The sequence below is a fragment of the Diadema antillarum genome, unplaced genomic scaffold (genome assembly GCF_040938485.1).
Source record: "Diadema antillarum isolate AM-2024a unplaced genomic scaffold, OU_Dant_1.0 seq00001795_RagTag, whole genome shotgun sequence".
NCBI classification, from domain to species: Eukaryota; Metazoa; Echinodermata; class Echinoidea; order Diadematoida; family Diadematidae; genus Diadema; species Diadema antillarum.
In genome coordinates this window covers 303,811-321,310 of record NW_027272473.1, presented here as the reverse complement: position 1 = coordinate 321,310, position 17,500 = coordinate 303,811, and the positions used below count along the sequence as shown (strand labels likewise).

General features: G+C 40.3%; 1 protein-coding gene across 1 annotated transcript in view; it reads right to left on the bottom strand.

Moving 5' to 3' along the window:
- LOC139712382 (pyruvate dehydrogenase phosphatase regulatory subunit, mitochondrial-like) overlaps positions 1-17,064 on the bottom strand; it is a 50,146-nt gene extending 33,082 nt beyond the window's left edge. The window contains exon 1 of the mRNA XM_071624207.1: positions 16,954-17,064. The gene's annotated coding sequence lies outside the window, so the exon portion shown is untranslated. The remainder of the gene's footprint in view (positions 1-16,953) is intronic.
- Between the last annotated feature and the right edge of the window lie 436 nt (positions 17,065-17,500).

Sequence of the window (17,500 nt, the reverse complement as noted above, 5' to 3'; positions counted from 1 at the left end):
AGGCATGTACAATTGCATGTTATACGTACATGTAGCATCAACTGTGCACACTGTTTGTACCCAGCTCTAGCTGTACTGTATTCAAATTTGCTCAGCATAAATTCTTCTGATAAGTTTCTTCTGGAGGTTCTAGAACAGACTGGAAGCCCCTTTCCATTGGGATGTGGCACAAGATTTCAGCCTTGTTTTTTTTTTTTTTTTTTATTCAAGCTTTATATTCATACTGAATCAATACGAAATCACAAAGTGAATCACACTTTACGTGCACTTGATTACAGTTAAAACAATCTGTTGCACATGCACAACTACCGGTAATGATACAAAAGCAGCCACTGGTACCAACGCATGTACAATGTTTAGCAGCATGTTTACATTGTGGTCAATGGGGAGGAATCTAAAACAAAATACCCATTTAACAATAACAAATCAATGTTTGAAGTTTTCTGCAGTGAGCACTCTTGTTGGAAAACAGTGCAGCAAATTTCAAAATTAGATGTAATTGACAGTTGAACAGATCTGCCAGTCCTGTGCGAGTCTAGATCAAACCCCTGTTCCACTATGCCGTTCTCGCTAGGATTTGACAATTTTCTCAGATCGGGAAGGATCGGGTAAAATCTGAGCCGATCTGGACACAGTACGATGTTAGAACGCTCTAAGTACGCTGCAGTTACGACTAACACGTGCTTGCTACGCTCTCACTACGATGATCGGGAATGAGGCATTACGATCTCTGCCGCTGCAGTTACGCTTTAGAACGATGTAGCTACGCTGTCAGTGCGATGTTGCCGATGTTATCCGATCGATGCACGCTGTATCTACGCTCTGAACGATCTATACGATCTTATCACGCTGTCACCCCATTCAGAGAGCTGAAAAGTGCCCGATGTGCCCTGATGTACCCCGATTCGACTGTCGATCTGCAGTCCGTCAACTTATTAGCATGCAGAACCGAAGAAATATACTGTGTACCTCGAAGAGTCTCCTCAACTCCCGGTTCTTTTGCAGCAATACATTGTTATAAACAAAGACGTGCTGATTTTTCCAAGGCTTTTTCTTGATGTCCTTGCTTTTATAGTCCGTCTTCCTCCAGTTGTAGATGATTTCATATTCTTCAAAATTCTGCTATGTCCTCTTCCTCCTCTTTAAGCATCACGTGCAGTCTCTCTTTCTTCGCCTTTTGGGTGGCTGCTTTGCTGCTTTCTTCTCTTCTTTTTCTTCATCTCTTCTCCTTCTTCGAAAATTTGAGCTCCTTCTTCTTCATGTTCTGCCCTGACAGGTGCAGTGGCAATGCCATCCTCCTCCTCAACAGTTCTGCCTCTCGATCTCCTTGATCTTCTTCTGGCAGACATTTTTGTGTAAGTTTTCTTCCCGTTCTTGTGCCGACGTTACTACACTCAGAAAGACCTTGTTACGCTCATCCCGCTGCGTTTACGCTGTCACTACGCTCTCCCCGCTTGCCGTACGATTGAATTTAGGTCAATTTTGATCGGGGAGATCGTGAAGAAATTCTGAACAGGTTCAAAATTTCTTCCCGATCTGAAAAAATGCCCGCTCCAACCCCGACCTCCACACGCTGCTGCTATGATGCTTCCAATCCCCGTACGCTTTTGATCGTGATAGTGCAACGGGGGCTTCACCTGAACAGATTTACTATGCCTCCACATGGCACTCATTTGAGACAGGAAAACTTTTCAAAGGTTGTGACTTGATGCAGCAGGCCCCAAAGAGGGTGACAGCCTCCTCACCCTACATTGTACCAGGATCCAATGGAATTTGATACCAAAACTCAAACTGATGGTCAATTCATATGAGAACAAGGCAACAGAATGGCAAGGAGGGAGATCATCACATTGTACCTTAAAGGGGCCCTGAAATCCAAATGCATGTTGATTTGTGTTAATTTATAATACCCTCAACATCACTTTTGCAGTGAAACGATCTAGAAACACTCCATATATTTTTAAGAATTTTTTTTTTCTATTTTTTTTTTCAGAATACTTGGGAACGCCCACAAAAATTGTTCCAAACCAAAAGACCAGTTCGTAATTCCACTTTCTGCATTCAGAGCAGAAAAGGTCATTGGTACCAACAAGCATGCCATTTGGGTTTGTAAATTTACTGAGATTTAAGCATCTGTGATGCAATGATTATTCTATTCATGCGATCCATATCTATAATGGTGCTTGCCAGCACATTCACCTGACAGCAAGAATGGTACTTTGCAATGTAAAAGGAGATAGGCTGTTATTGCATTCAATACAAAACAATGAAATGGATGTCTGCTAAATTGTCAACTGATGGGATATTCTGATCACCTGATCTAAACACAAGTTCATTCTTTGTCTGAACATGAATTCCATAAATTGTTACGTCGGGCAATCTTATGCACTATGCCGCTTTGAAAACGAGTGAAGTGCCTAACCAACTGAGAAAAAAGAAAGGTCATTTGTACCAATGTGTACATGAGCTAATTACAATACGAACTGGCTTACTAGGCGTTTTCACATCAGCCCGATGTTTCGAAATAGCGTGCTATTTTGCTAATTTTTTTTGCGAAAAATATCTCGAGCTTGGATTTTTATCGGGCTGATGTGAAAACGACTACTATGTATTTTTGAAATGAGCTCATCTGTCACTCATTGCTAAAGTACTGATATGTTTAACAAAAGACATTGGAATGCACCTTCCCCTCGACTCAGCATAACTTGCATGTTCCCTCTCTTCATGTCTTTTGTTAGTCACATTAATACCACAGAAACATGCCAGTTATCTAGAGGAAGGTGCATTCCAATGTCTTTTGTTAAACATTTCAGTACTTTAGCAATGATTGACAGGTGAGGTTATCCCAAGAATATTGGTTTGGAAGGATTTTTTGAGGGCATTCCCAAGTAATCTGAAGAAAAATAGAAGAAAAAATCATTAAAAATATATATATGGAATGTTTCTAGATATTCGTTTTGCCGCAAAAGTGATGTTGAGGGTATCATAAATCAACACAAATCAACATGGGTTGGATTTCAGGGCCCCATTAACCTGGTGCAGATGAGTCCCGAGTATACTCAGGCAGGTGTCAATGGGAAATGCATGTTGCAGCAATAATCAGCCCATTCTCAACGAGTTAATTGGTGTATACTACATAAAGTGCAGAAAAAAAAAATGCAATTTGGACAATTATCACAGTTTTTTCCCCCTTAAACTCTCACTCCTTTTTCCCACCCTCCTGTAGGCCTACCGGCAGTAGGACTTACTGGTAATAAAGTAGGTTAACAGATCTATGTCATACCTTGGTACCACATATAACTTCCATTTTATGTGGTGATTGATTATCAAGCGGTGTTCCTTCCTGGATTTGCGTGTAAATTCTACGTTTCTGCCACTGTCTTGTGTACAAAAGTCATGCTTTTACAGTAATGTAGCTACTGGTCATTTGAAAGTACAACAATCATAAACTTGTCATACAATTTACATCAAAGCAAAGCTTGATATTTTCTCTACAATGTAAACTCACTATTTGTCCGGCTAGAAATCTTTAGGAGTCGTAGCTTTGAAAAACAACATGTTTTCTCAAAGCATGATTACATTGTGTCTCAGAATAATGTGGCACACAGGAGGTTTCCGCCATGGCACATAAAGAGTTAACTTAGAAACCTCAAACCTGGGCTTTGCAAAATTGGTGTTAAAATTGGGAAACTCAAAAAAAAAATTGTGAAACATACAGTAGGAATGATAGTGGCTTTTGTCTGCTTTTTGTTTGTTTGTTTTTTGTGGTGTCGAGGGAGCAGGCCTCCCAGGCCCCAGCCTAGCAGTCATTAACTCTTAATGTGCCAGGCCCAAAACCCCTAACGTGCCAGAGGTTTTTACTTAACGCCAGAACGTTTCAAAACTGGACTGACAATGAAATTTAAAACCGCCATATCTCTGAATCTACTCACTGTTTTGAATTGAGGTCTACACAACATGTATCAAGAAATGTTTGTACTTTCGCGTCGTGTTGTCAGTTTGTCATAATATCTACCTGATCCTGAAATATTGCAGAAATAATTGATACATCAAAAAATTATTACATATTTTTGTGTAGTATGGGAAAAAAAGAGTCAGCCGTGTTTTTTCTTCAATAGAACGCTCCCTTGACTCTGTGAGAAAGTTTTAGAGCAACATCTCCTCTTTCAAATGATTACAAAATTGCCTTCTAGAATTGTATGATTTCTAAGATACTGGCAGTTTATTTTGTCTTAGCAATTTCTCTTTCCGATTCAGAAATTCATTCCCAAATCTGAGTCCTTTAGTCCCAGATCCTGTATTTGAAACTAAAGTAATTGTCCCGGGCCCTTCAAGAGTGTCTTTTGTCCACTTGAGAAGGAAAAACCTACTAATCCTCCTTTTGTCTAAGCGGACTGCGGGCGGGGTACTCTATTGAAATCGGCAGGCCTTTGTCCCCTCGCAATTCCTAGGCTAGCGTGGGGACGATTAGTGACGTTCACCAAAACAAAAGGATGAAAGACTTGACCACCGAACCTAAGCTGACCCTCTTTGAGGGACAAAATCAAAGCAGCTTCCCGCAGGACAGCGTCCAAGCGGAACAATGTGAGTGGAACCGCATAGACAATACACGCAGATTCAATAGCATACACACGCGTGGTTTACCAATGAGACTTTTGATCCATACACATCTCGCAGAGGGTGCGCTCGCTGCGGATTTTCCCGACGCGAAAAAAAATACATCTAGCTGAAAAATCATGTATTTACTCAAAATTTTCCAATGTAAGCATGCTCATATTTTTAGTGCAAACGATGGCTATGCTAATCAGCTACCAGCACATATCAGTGGCAGTTTCTTGGTGTAACGCATTACGGTACCACAAGAACTTAAATGACCAATGCTTTTCTCGCTCTTCTTAGTCGCCGATCGGCGACCATGGCACGTCAGGACTAAGGTCGCCGTTCGGCGACCATGGCACGTTAAGAGTTAAAGTTATGAGGGTACAATTATTATCTTCCCTGCCTTTTAAAAGAGACAAGTCACATGCTCTTTTATTATGCAAGAAAAGTGAAAAAAAACTTGATGACATTTCTCTGTCGTTCTACTGTGCCAACGTGAGCTGTAACTACAGTTTGCAGTTTGCAGTATTCTTCTCATTCAGCCATGGTGGCATTCTGAAAATCGTCCTGGGTTTCTTCCTTTAAAGTCAGAAAGTTAGGAAGTGCCTGGAAAATATCTGAAATTTCTTCCTAAGAACTTCTTAGTAATGCAATTAATTAGGTCATCCTTATCACCACCCACTGCTCTTTCTTAAGCCAATACAAAATGTCGTATCATAAGTAACCAACCAATGTCAATGGTGTATGACATACAACACATGTGCGCAGCGTATCCCATTTTTCGTGCCCATTTCGCACGAAGTGCATGCTGTGTGCAGTAAATGACAAGCGCCTATCATGATTTGCAGCTTGCTATATGATATAATCTTTAACAACATACTTGGGACGCAGTGGGGCTTTTTCAATAATCTTCCCAAACTTCTTTCCTAAGTGCATTCTAGAATACCTACTTTTTCTTATGTCAGATATTTGCATATGAAGGATTCATCCTCATTTGCATAATTTCCCAAGTTTTTTTCATAAGTTTACGACAAAAGTTACGAAGAAACATAGGAAGAAAATTTGTAAGGACGGTTTTCAGAATATCACTTAGAAAAAAAATCCTGACCTATAGATACACAAATTTCCCTCTAAAATCTAGGAAGGATTTCAGAATACCACCCCAAAATGTCAAAAATTCTGAACTTTTGAACAGATTGCCTAAATGTTCCTCAAACTCTCACTGTTCTGTTCTATGATTTAGCAATTTTGCTGAATTCCCTCAATTCAATCAACACACACACAAAAAAACCCCAATAATAATAAAAAGGAGTCAAAAGCGGCCTGAGCTATTGATCCTAGCAGAATTTTTGAAAGGCTAGACAAAATGACAAACACGAAGGGAAAGCGATCACATATAATGGGACTTCACACATGAACAGTCAGGGACTGGGAAGGGATACAGAACAAAGAACACAAAAGGGGAGGGTTTGAGGTCTTGGCAAGGAGTTCTATTAACCCTGTAAGTGCCATGGTAGAAACCCCCTGTGTGCCACATTATTCTTAGACACCAACACAGTTATGCATTGAGAAAACATTATGTTTTTCAAATTAATGTACAGTGTAACTTTTATACATAATTTCTGTTAAAACCTGGACATGTAGCAAACAAAGTTGTACAGAAAATGCAAAGCCCTTTTTGACGTAAATTGTATGACAAATCTACGATTGTTTTTCTTTCAAATGACCAGATCTACACATACATTAAAAATATGCACACTGTAAAACATGATATATTCGCGGCATGAAATTTTTGCGAATTGGAGCCAACAGCCTTTTTCGTGGCATAAAATTTTTGTGAAATGCTAGTGGCATTCAATGCATGCAGAGTAGACAAAAGCTTTCGCGTGCATTTTAAATTCGCAAATTTTGGCGCTCGCGAAATTCGTGAAATTAAAATGCATGTGAAAATTCCTCGTTTTACAGGGTAACTTTTGCATACAAAACAGTGACAGAACCTTAGAATTTACACGCAAAGTCAGTAGGGAACACTGCTTGCTTGTGAATCATTACATAAAATGCAGGCCAAAAGTGATGGGAACGAAATCGCGAGAAACGCTTTCATTGTACTGCGGCATTTGGCAATCTATCAATCCATTTGGGCCGGTTTGTGCATTTGAGCATATTATGCGAAGTTGGCACGCTGTCGATCAAGTTGGACGTGCGATCGTGGCACACAAAGAGTTAAACATGTAAAGGGAGGGAATTAGAGCAGGAGGGTGGACAGACAAAAGGCAGAGGAGGGTCAGTGATGATCCCAAGGACCATGGGGCAACCCTTGAAGGATAAGGATAAATAGGGAGGTAACATCAAACAATATGAGGAACAACAGATGCATAAAAAATAAAAAGGTGAACTTGTCCTTGAGACTGGATAGTTCTAAAACTAATGGTCAATGTTTGTGCTTTATGTTAGGGTACAACTCAATTTGTTTGAACACTACACGCTGCTCATGTAACAAGTTAGCTGTTTATTAGTAAAAACTTGAGCAAAGAAAATGGGATTCCATCGGGATTCGAACCCGAGACCTCCCGATGCTAGCCCGGTGCTCTACCGACTGAGCTATAGAAAGCCCTAGTTCAGTACCGTGTTTGTCCCAGAAACCCTAAATTCTCAATGCTCGAACGGTCAGAAGCTATACAATTGTAGTGTGTTTGAGCGTGACACACCACATTTGAACCTGGCATGAACCCGAAGGATAATTCAACTTGGGGATGAATGCGAGGGATCACCGAAGTGATGCAGCTATTTGAGTACCGTATGTAACAATATTTAGTTGCTTTCCATGCTCCATGACCATAACAACGTATCATTTTTGTGTGTACTGAATAAAGTTAGTATAGACCTATGCATGGAAAGATCACTCTGTTGAGTCAATAGGATCTACAAATTTAATTCAGCCCCAGGTCCTTGTTGTGGGCTGTGGAAAACAAGAGATCCTCTCGATGACATTAGTCTCACTCTAGCTAGGCTATCTAGTGATCTATTCATGTTCACGCACCCTATTAAGTTCCAGCATGATCTACCTTTTTTTTTTTTTAAGGCTTTACTTTATAATACTAATAGGTAGCCCAACCAGACGCCTGATGGTGTGTGATACACCTATCTACTAAACCCCATACACATCTCTACTAAACACTTTGAACATGGCCACACAACAACAAATCTGTTGAAAATTTCTACATTCTTATCACAAATTTTACGAGTCACTCACATGAATTTAGATGCTTGGACTATGAGCATTGTATTTCAGTCAATAGTGAGCCCTCACGCAACATACACTGAGCAAAAAGTCCAATCTTAACCCAGAATGCTGTGATCATCGCTGGGCGATTCAAAATAAATCTTTCCCAGCTTTGAACGATGCAAATTGCACTGCTATAGTCATAGAGTTTGTACGTCTGCGCGGTCGATAGTGCCCCCTTTGCCCAGTGCTGCGCCGACATTTCGAATCATTTCGAATACCTACTTTTTCTTATGTCAGATATTTGCATATGAAGGATTCATCCTCATTTGCATAATTTCCCAAGTTTTTTTCATAAGTTTACGACAAAAGTTAGGAAGAAACATAGGAAGAAAATTTGTAAGGATGGTTTTCAGAATATCACTTAGAAAAATAATCCCGACCTATAGATAGACAAATTTCCCTCTAATATCTAGGAAGGATTTCAAAATACCACCCCAAAATGTCAAAAATTCTGAACTTTTGAACGGTAAATTGGCACCTCGTCTACAACCACCCTGTCCACTGTCCACCTAGTCTAATGCCATCTCGTCTAAACTCACTTCGTCTACTACCAACTCGTCTACCAACCATTTTGTCTATATGCCAATTAGTCTAATTGTCATTTCGTCTACTAGCCATTTTAACTAATGTCCAATTTGTCCAAGTCACATTTCGTCTAACACCCATTATATCTATTGACCATTTCGTCTACTAATCATAAGGTCTATGAATAAAATAGTCTACAGCTCATTTTGTCTAATAGCCAATTGGTCTACAACTCATTGTCTAATAGTCAATTAGTCTAATAACCAGTCAGTCTACTCCCAACTGGTCTACTGCCAACTGGTCTACTCTCAATTGGTCCAATCCCAACTGGTCTACACCCAATTGGTCTACTCCCAACTCGTCTACTCCCAATTGGTCTACTCCCAACTCGTCTACACCCAAGTGGTCTACTCCCAACTCGTCTACTCCCAACTAGTCTACACCCAACTCGTCTACACCCAACTCGTCTACTGCCAACTCATCTTTTGAGTACGATTTGGCTATTAGATCAATTGTTTTGTAGACGAAATGCTCCTTAGACGAGTTGGGTATTAGACAGTACGGGTAGTGGGCAAAGTGACTATTAGACAATATGGGTACTGGACAAAACGAGTTGTAGACCAAATGGGTATTAGACGAATCGGTAATAGACGATATGCCACTAGACCAATTGGAAAATAGACATAGTGGCTGTGGACGAGGTCACTATAAACCTTTTGCACAGATTGCCTAATTTTCCTCAAACTCTCCCTGTTCTGTTCTATGATTTAGCAATTTTGCTGAATTCCCTCAATTCAATCAACACACACACACACAAAAAAACCAACGATAATAATAAAAATATCACTTAAGGTGATTAATACCCCCGCCCCGTGACGACAGTCTTACCCAAGGAATGATCTTTCCTTGATCTTCTGCCATTTAAATGCCGTTACCATGGCAACGCAGCTCCGACACGTTCGAAAAATGTCTTGCACATCTTCCCACCAAGACTATTGTGTGCCACATTTCATAAGCTTTTGTCAAAAACTGAGGAAGTAGTTCAATCCACAAGATCTTTCCTTGATCTTCCACCATTAATATGCCGTTACCATGGCAACGCAGCTTCCGACACGTCCCAAAAATATGTCTCGCACATCTTCCCACCAAGACCAATGTGTGTGCCACATTTCATGAGCTTCAGTCGAATACAGAGGAAGTAGTTCAATCCGCAAGATCTTTCCTTGATCTTCTGCCATTTATATGCTGTTACCATGGCAACGCAGCTTCCGACACGTCTGAAAAATATGTCTTCCACATCTTCCCACCAAGATCAAGGTGTGTGCCACATTTCATAAGCTTTGGTCAAAAAACTGAGGAAGTAGTTCAATCCGCAAGATCTTTCCTTGATCTTCTGCCATTAATATGCCGTTACCATGGCAACGTACTTTCGGGTACTGTCAAAAAATGCGTCTTGCACATCTACAACCAAAGGCACACATCTGTACCAAGTTTCATGGAAATTGGGCAAAAACTGAGGAAGTAGTTTGCAACACAAAATTTTCCATCATTTTGGCTCATAATATGTGAGCTGTTACCATGGCAACATACTTTTTGTCACTGTCAAGAAATGTGTCATGCTGACCTATATCCTAAGACAAACATTCAATATGAATTCCATGAGAATTAGAAGAACACTGATGAAGCAGCTTTGCCATGAAGCATTTTGCCCTATAATTTACCAATAACATGCCGTTACCATGGCAACACACTTTTTGCCACTGCGGAAATATGTGTCTTGCACATTAACATATTCAGACGAACATCTATACCTAATTTCATAAAAATTGATCAAAAACTGTGGGAGGAGTTCGCGACGCAAGATTTGTACCCATTTTTGCCCATAATATGCCGTTACCATGGCAACGTACTTTTGGGTACTGTCAAAAAATATGTCTTGCACATCTACAACCCAAGGTACACATCTGTGCCAAGTTTTATGGGAATCGGTTGAAAACTGAGGAAGTAGTTCGCGACGCAAGATTTGCAACGGACCGACCGCCCGACCGACAGCCCGACCATCCGCTGATTCCTATATACCCCCTTCAAACTTCGTTTGGCGGGGGTATAAAAAGGAGTCAAAAGGGGCCTGAGCTATTGATCCTAGCAGAATTTTTGACAGCCTAGACAAAATGACAAACACGAAGGGAAAGCGATCACATATAATGGGACTTCACACATGAACAGTCAGGGACTGGGAAGGGATACAGAACAAAGAACACAAAAGGGGAGGGTTTGAGGTCTTGGCAAGGAGTTCTACATTTTAACCCTGTAAGTGCCATGGTACAAACCCCCTGTGTGCCACATTATTCTTAGACACCAACACAGTTATGCATTGAGAAAACATTATGTTTTCAAATTAATGTACAACTTTTATACATAATTTCTGTTAAAACCTGGACATGTAGCGAACAAAGTTGTACAGAAAATGCAAAGCCCTTTTTGACGTAAATTGTATGACAAATCTACGATTGTTTTTCTTTCAAATGACCAGATCTACATTAAAAATATGCACACTGTAAAACATGATATATTTGCGGCATGAAATTTTTGCGAATTGGAGCCGACAGCCTTTTTCGTGGCATAAAATTTTCGTGAATTGCTACTGGCATTCAATGCATGCAGAGTAGAAAAAAGCTTTCGCGTGCATTTTAATTTCGCGAATTTTGGCGCTCGCGAAATTCGTGAAATTAAAATGCATGTGAAAATTCCTCGTTTTACAGGGTAACTTTTGCATACAAAACAGTGACAGAACCTTAGAATTTACACGCAAAATCAGTAGGGAACACTGCTTGCTTGTGAATCATTACATAAAATGCAGGCCAAAAGTGATGGGAACGAAATCGCGAGAAACGCTTTCAATGTACTGCGGCATTTGGCAATCTATCAATCCATTTGGGCCGGTTTGTGCATTTGAGCATATTAGGGCAAGTCCAAGATAACACGCGCGTTACGTATGGGACATTCAGAGACTTTTATGACCTGAAAAATAGTGTTAATGGCTTTTGATCATATTAAACTTTATCATGGTGATTGATATCTTGGAGAAGTATAATCATGCAAAAAATGGAGAAAAATGACCTTCACAATTATATTCTAGAAGAGAAAATATGTGCCGTTACGTATGGGACCAGAAAAATTTTGTTTTTTTGAACATTTTTTTCAACCTCAAAACTCTCTGAAAGTATTTCATTCTACAACTTGTAACTCACTGTGATGAAAGTCACAACACTCAAGATTATCACAGGTAAGTTTCGTATCATTAGGCAAAAAGCTCTAATTACAGGTTCTAATTAAAGACAGACATGACGTGTTTCGTATGGGACAGTTACGTATGGGACAGTTTGTCCCCCATTCATTTAGTGTGTGAAGAACCATGTTTATGGGTATTTTGCATAATTATTGAAGTAAAATCAGGTGAAACTACTCAAATACTGATCCAGATTGTCAAGGAAACAATATTCCCCAAATATTCACCATCCTAATCATATTCAATCATATTTTTATATTTTTATGACCAATCTGAGTATGCATGCCCTTTGTCCCCCATTCGTTTAGTGTGTGGAGAGACATGTTTATGGGTATTTTGCAAAATAATTTTTGCATAAATATTGAAATGGAATCAGTTGAAATTACTCAAATACTGATCCAGATTGACAAGGGAACAATGTTCCCCAAATATTTACCATCATAATCATATTCAATCATATTCTATATTTTTATGACCAACCTGAGTATGTATGCCCTATTTTTATCAGGATAGTTACTACTGAAAAATTGAATAGTTTAAAGTGTTTACTTCCATTGATGAAGGGCAGTTTGCCATTTTGTTTCAATAAAAAACAACTTGACACAAGAAATATTAATTTTTATAAATAAGCAATACCTGCTGCGTGGAACCCCAGTGATCGAGTAGATATATGATGTCTGTCTAGCAGTCAGGTCATTGATTCGAGCCACACCTCAGTATGTATACCCATGAATTTTGTCGTGGCTATTATTGAAACCTGAATAAGGACAATTTGTGTATCACTTGCAATTAAAAAAAAAAATCATTTTACTTAATTTTTTTTATATATTTATATCACAACCATTCCAAATTGGATCTCCATCACTAAACTTTGAATTCCTCAAGTCTTAGGATTGTATGCTTTTAGTAATTCATATAATTGGTTTCCAATCATCTCATTAAATGTTGAAAACTGAATCCCCATTTCTACAAAAAAAAAAACTATACCATCCCTTTAATGCTGATTTTTCATTGTGTATTTTGCCATTTTCCCCTCCCCCTTTCTGAAAATTGTTCAGTCAAGTACATGTATTGTTTAAAGTGTCTATAACTCAAAAAGTAGCTACAATGTTGGGATGCTTTCTTCAGGATGATTCACCATTTGTGTACTGAGAGACCTTCCCAGCTAGCTACATGCATTCACATGCATTATGTATGAGGATGTCCCATACGTAACGCATTTGTCCCATACGTAACATTATTTCAATGCCTAATAAAAAATATTCCTTTTACTGTTTTTTCTTTTTTCTATGGTATTTAATTTCTCTAAACGATAAATTAGAACTTTCCAAAAGGGCATTAATATAACCTTAGCAATTTCAGAAAAAACCTAAAAAAATGACCTCAATTTGTTACGTATGGGACATCTCATGATAGGACACGAGCCAATTTGCATAATCATTTGCATAATCCCTAAATTTTCATACCAAGTTAAACTATTTGATGAACTTCTTATGTCCACATATTAATCAAATATCATTTGCTTTCCTTTGAATTAATATGAATTTTTATAAATGTCCCATACGTAACGCTGTGTTTCACATTTATGCAAATGAAGCCCTTGAAATTTGCATAAATTTACGTAATATAATTTTTTCCTCCATGGAAATCAAAACTTCAACTCATAAGCTTCAAAATGATACCAAACATGTCAATATTGAGCAAAGATGAAATTTTGCCTTCTGAGGGGACCTTATCTTGGACTTGCCCATTACTGTAAATCATGATAAATTCGCAGCATGAAATTTTCGCGAATTGGAGCCGACAGCCTTTTTCGTGGCATAAAATTTTCGTGAATTGCTACTGGCATTCAATGCATGCAGTGTAGACAAAAGCTTTCGCGTGCATTTTAATTTCGCGAATTGTGGCGCTCGCGAAATTCGCGAAATTAAAATGCAAGTGAAAATCCCTCATTTTACAAGGTAACTTTTGCATACAAAACAGTGACAGAACCTTCGAATTTACACGCAAAGTCAGTAGGGAACACTGCTTGCTTGCGAATCATTACATAAAATGCAGGCCAAAAGTGATGGGGACAAAATCTTGGCAATCTATCCATCCATTTGGGCGGGTTTTTGCATTTGAGCATATTATGCGAAGTTGGCACGCTGTCGATCAAGTTGGACGTGCGATCGTGGCACACAGAGAGTTAAACATGTAAAGGGAGGGGATTAGAGCAGGAGGGTGGACAGACAAAAGGCAGAGGAGGGTCAGTGATGATCCCAAGGACCATAGGGCAACCCTTGAAGGATAAGGATAAATAGGGAGGTAACATCAAACAATATGAGGAACAACAGATGCATAAAAAATAAAAAGGTGAACTTGTCCTTGAGACTGGATAGTTCTAAAACTAACGGTCAATGTTTGTGCTTTATGTTAGGGTACAACTTAAATTTGTTTGAACACTACACACTGCTCATGTAACAAGTTAGCTGTTTATTAGTGAAAACTTGAGCAAAGAAAATGGGATTCCATCGGGATTCGAACCTGAGACCTCCCGATGCTAGCCAAGTGCTCTACCGACTGAGCAATAAAAAGCCCTACAATTTGTAGTTCAGTACCGTGTTTGTCCCAGAAACCCTACACCTGTACATCTGTAAATTCTCAATGCTCGAACGGTCAGAAGCTATAGCAGTGTGTTTGTGCATGACACACCACATTTGAACCTGGCATAAACCCGAAGGATAATTCAACTTGGGGATGAATGTGAGGGATCACCAAAGTGATGCAGCTATTTGAGTACCGTATGTAACAATATTTAGTTGCTTTCTATGCTCCATGACCATAACAACGTATCATTTTTGTGTGTACATTACTGAATGAAGTTTATCTACCTATGCATGGAAAGATCACTCTGTTGAGTCAATCTACAAATTTAATTCAGCCCCAGTTGATCGTTGCATAAAAGTTACTATTGTGGTAACTTTGCCATCTAATGGTAACTACCATGGCAACAATACTCAACAGCCAATCAAAATCAAGAATTCCATAGAAGTTACCATTGGATGGCAAAGTTACCACAATGGTAACTTTTATGCAATGGGCCTTGTTGTTGGCTGTGGAAAACAAAAGATCCTCTCGATGACATTGGTCTCACTCTAGCTAGGCTATAGTGATCTATTCGTGAAACGCACCCTATTAAGTTCCGGCATGATCGACCTTTAGGCTTTACTTTATCATAGGTAGCCCAACCAGACGCCTGATGGTGTGTGACACACCTATCTACTAAACCCCATGTACACATCTCTACTAAACCCTTTGAACATGGTCACACAACAACAAAACTGTTGAATATTTCTACATTCTTATCACAAATTTTATGAATCACTCACATGAATTTAGATGCTTGGACTAATAGTATGAGCATTGTATTTCAGTCAATAGTGAGCCCTCACGCAACATACACTGAGCAAAAAGTCCAATCTTAACCCGGAATGCTGTAATCATCGCTGGCTGCTGGGTGATTCAAAATAAATCTTTCCCAGCTTTGAACGATGCAAATTGCGCTGCTATAGTCATAGAGTTTGTACGTCTGCGAGGTCGACAGTGCCCCCTTTGCCCAGTGCTGCGGCGACATTTCGAATCATTTGAGCGATTTCTATGATTTCTGCGGCGTACAGGATTAAAAAGTGTGTCGTGTTTGGTAAGTTGTGAATTTTGTTATTATTAATAGCTGAAAACGGTAGCTAAATAGATAAAGGTTTCATCTTGTGTAGTCTTAGTAACAAATATGGTGCAGTAAATTCAAAATAGAGTCGGCGCCCCGGAATTATAAGATTACGTAGTGTCCACACGGTACAGTCCTGTCGCGACTTTACACTTGTGTACAGCAACAGGGCTAGGCTGTGCATAGTTACTTAATACTATAGGCTGCCTAGATCCATCGAGATCTAGCCTAAATAGAATAATGAGACTGCAGGTAAAATTGTCAAAAGATTCCCTGATACCCTCCCTCCACCCCCATCCCATCACCCCCCCCCCCCCCCCCCCCCCATACGCGGTTGTTGTATTGATTAGGGAGGTAACACAACAGTGTGTAAATTTACTGAACATCACATGTATGATGTACAATGTCAGTTCGGGAAACCCACTCACAAGGGGGGCCCCTCCTTATAAGTAACCCGTCCCCCTTATAAGTAACCCCGTCCCCCTTATAAGTAAACCCCGGGGCACCCCTTATAAGGAGTCTCCACGCTTTTTTGCAATGCAACGCGAAAATGAAAGGACTGCGGCAATTCGCTTGATTATGTCCATAAAGCTTCACAAGTTTCCTAGTTACGATATTTGAGCAAAATCGGTTTGAGGCATCATATCTAAAATCATGGATTTAAATGCGATGTCCAACGACCCATGCGAATGCTGAAATGCGAGCGATTACTGGCGCGAGTGTCGCCAGGCGCGGCGGCGCGGCAATGCTTGAGTGCAGACGTGGCGACTGACTACGGAGACTCTCTCGTACTCAGTCGCCACGTCTGTAACTCAAGCATTGCCGCGCCGCCGCGCCTGGCGACACTCGCGCCAGTAATCGCTCGCATTTCAGCATTCGCATGGGTCATTTGACATCGCATTTAAATCCATGATTTTAGATATGATGCTTCAAACCGATTTTGCTCAAATTTCGTGAGTAACTAGGAAACTTGTGAAGCTTTATGGACATAATCAAGCGAATTGCCGCAGTCCTTTCATTTTCGCGTTGCATTGCAAAAAAGCGTGGAGACTCCTTATAAGGGGTGCCCCGGGGTTTACTTATAAGGGGGACGGGGTTACTTATAAGGGGGACGGGTTACTTATAAGGAGGGGCCCCCCTTGTGAGTGGGTTTCCCGAACTGATGTAGAGCATAGAGGCACAGCCTAACTCGTTACACATTATTTACAATTCAGTTGTAACCATGTTACTGTATCTGTAGTACTAGTAGAAGTACCGTTACTAATAATGTAATAGTAGTAACGTTAGATTCTACGCTGATCGAAGCAGGGAGGCTGAACTTTATACGGCAGCTGCTGCGCTGCGGCCTGTGTGATATCTCGGCACGGCGCGCCGCGGCGTGCAGCTTGTCCACTGGGGCCCGCGCCCGAAGATGTGGGTAACCACGGAGGCAGGGAGGTAGTAGCCGACGCCGTCGGACGGCAACTCCACAAAGCAGTAAGAGTAGTCGTCTTCGACCTTTCAAGTTTCGAGGTTACAATTACATATACAAAACATCCCGGCCTTTACCTTTACCTCCTTTTCTTCTGATCCTCTCCGGTAAATTTGAAGAAAGCGCAGAGATGAGCAGATCAACCCTGCAGATCAGACTCTGTAGACTATAGCTGCTATTGCTTGTATACGGTTATTTATTTTGCTACACATGATATTGACGCCCTCAGCGTCAAAAACGTGAGCAGGTTTTATAGTTGGATACGTCTGTACTAGACTTTTCACCGGGAGTGCGACGAGGAGGAGGCAGGCGACTACGACTCGACTTCGTAGCCGCTGAGTATCAAGTACTAGTAGGCTAAAGGTCTGGAAATCAGGCAACATCAAAGGCAGCAGCGTGAGTAATTTATCCTCTGGCACGCACATGGTTCGAGTTTATCAATAAGCCAGCACAGTTAGTTCTTGTCTGCAATGACCTCTCCAACCACCATGTACAGACTTTGCAAATCATGGAATATCTTAGTAGTCTTCAAGAAGAGCAGTTGAAAACAACCATGCACGCGGGAAGTGGTAAATTCACATGTCAGTGCTGCATGATGTTGCTGAAAAGAATGCACATTCATCT